Raw genomic sequence first — 2613 nt, forward strand, 5'->3', positions numbered from 1 at the left:
GATGTGGAGCATTTTTTTCTTGTGCTTTTTGGCCATCTGTATTTCTTTGAGGACTTGTCTGTTCATTTCTTCTCCCCAATTTTTGTTGTTGTTTGTTTTTGGGTCACACCTGGCAGCGCTCAGGGGTTACTCCTGGCTCTAAGCTCAGAAATCACTCCTGGCAGGCTCGGGGGACCATATGGGATGCTGGGATTCAAACCACAGTCCTTTTGCATGCAAGGCAAATGCCTTACCTCCATGCTATCTCTCCAGCTCCTTTCTCCCCAATTTTTGATGGGGTTAATTTTTTTGTTAAGTCTGTCAGTACCTTGTATGTATTAGATATTGTAATTCTAAGAAAAATGTGTTTACTATTAAAATGAATTGAGATGAATTGCCTACAGTACAATTTCATCATGTACTTACATAACTTACATAACCTATAAATAGTACATTAGTAACTAACAGTTCTGTTTGTAGATGTTCAACACCTCCTCCGTTAACAGCAAACAAAGATCTACATAATACTAACTTAAATATTAGTATTAAGTATTCATATTATTAATTAACTAAGTAATTAGCTAATAAATACAGTAATTTAGTTACTTTATTTTTTCAGGTTTTAATTCACTATTTAGTAGGGATACTCAGTAGTTGTTAATAGCAAATCACTTCACATAGTACACTCTAAGACTGTACAATGAGATGCAAAATAGCTCAGTGGCAAGTTTATACAATATGGTAGTTTGCCAAGGGACAGTTATTTTCCTCTTTACCAAGGAAAGGAAATCATGTACTACTATATTACACAAATTTATAATGAATGTATAATTTATAGAACAAACTTAAAAGGAGAATGAGAAGTTTAAATACAAATGGTTTCTATTTTACCCTGTTTTAATATTTTCTAGAAGGTATACAAGAGGCTAATAAGTGATGGCCAATGCAGGCATAGTTTTACCTGAGGTCAATAGTTTTTATTTAATATAATAAATTATATTAGATGTATTGTCACTTTTTTGTTGTCAGGTTATCCAACTACTTCTGAATAAGTTTTAAGTGGAGAAGTTTTTTTGTTTGTTTTTTTTTTTAAATATGGGACACTTCACGAATTTGCCTGTCATCCTTGTGCAGGGGCCATGCTAATCTTCTTTGTATCATTCCAATTTTAGTATATGTGCTGCCGAAGTGAGCACTTAAATGGAGTAGTTTCTATATAAGTTTAAAACCCTATGATCCTTATCATTTAAGATTACTTATACAATATATTAATATGACTGCCAATATTTTTACAAGTTAATTTATCTAGTTATTACTTATATATTACTATTCAGTAGAATATGTTTTGAAAATTTATATAATATTTTTCCTTATAAAAAGTATTTTTTTGGGGGGGGCATACCAGGTGACACTCAGAGTTTACTCTTGGCTATGTGCTCAGAAATTGCTCCTGGCTTGGGGGACCATATGGGATGCCCAGGGATCAAACTGTGGTCTGTCCTAAGCTAATGTCAGCAAGGCAGATGCCTTACTACTCCATGCCACTGTTCTGGCCCCAGAAAGTATTTTTTAAATGAAGAATCCTGTGACTCTTAAGATCATTTTTTTGAGGGAGAGGCCACACACCGTGATGCTCAGGGGTTACTTCTAGATCCGCACTCAGAAATCGCTCCTGGCTGGGGGACCATATGGGATGCCAGGGGATTGAATCGTGGTCTGTCTTAGGTCAGCCCTGTGCAAGGTGAACGCCCTACCACTGCACCACTGCTCTGGCCCCTTTTATTTCTTTTCTAAACTGTTAGTGACCCTATCTACAGTGCCAGAGCTTTAATGGTAATTTCATGTTGGAAAAGTAAGACATTAATTCTAAAAGAGAATTTTTTTCCAGAGCAGCTGGGAAATTGAAAGTGAAAATTACTTAAGATTATTTTGGAATTTCCTAGAATTGCTGAAAAGGGTAGTGTAATAAAAATAATTAATTTTAATAATTATTACAAAAGTAATAACAATAATTAATTATCAGCATTATCTGACCACCATATGTATTGAGCTTTTACGCTTTTACTTTGTTTTAAGTAAGCACTAAATTCAGTATTTATCTTATTTTTAAAAAATAAACTAAATCATATTGGTTAGTTGCTATCTTCTTTACAAATTTATGGATAAAGAAATAAGGATTATAGAGGATAAGTAAGTTTTTATTCTTTGATTATGACAATATTAAGGCTTCACAATTGTATGTGATGCCAGAAATTGTTATTAGTTCTAGGTATTATATATTATCTTTTATATCTTATTGTATATTCTTTTTTATTTTTTCTTCTTTATTTGAACATCTTGATTACATAAATGATTGTGATTAGGTTTTAGTCATGTAAAGAACACCCCCTTCACCAGTGCAACATTCCCACTACCAATCTCCCAAATCTCCCTCCATCCCACCCCACCCCCACCTGTACTCCAGACAGGCTTTCCAGTTGCCTCATTCATTCACATGATTATGGTAGTTCTCTGTGTAGTTATTTCTATAGTTGTACTCTTTGTGGTGAGCTTCATGGAGTGAGCTGGTGTTCCAGCCCTCCTCTCATTGTCCCTGAGGATTGTTACAAAAATGACTTATTTTTCTTAAAAACC

General features: G+C 34.1%; 1 non-coding gene across 1 annotated transcript; it reads right to left on the reverse strand.

Moving 5' to 3' along the window:
• Nucleotides 1–1068: 1068 nt before the first annotated feature.
• LOC126003166 (U6 spliceosomal RNA) lies at nucleotides 1069–1175 on the reverse strand. The gene has a single exon (XR_007493702.1). It is a non-coding gene; the product is annotated as a U6 spliceosomal RNA (small nuclear RNA).
• Between the last annotated feature and the right edge of the window lie 1438 nt (nucleotides 1176–2613).

This window comes from Suncus etruscus, chromosome 2, assembly GCF_024139225.1.
Source record: "Suncus etruscus isolate mSunEtr1 chromosome 2, mSunEtr1.pri.cur, whole genome shotgun sequence".
NCBI classification, from domain to species: Eukaryota; Metazoa; Chordata; class Mammalia; order Eulipotyphla; family Soricidae; genus Suncus; species Suncus etruscus.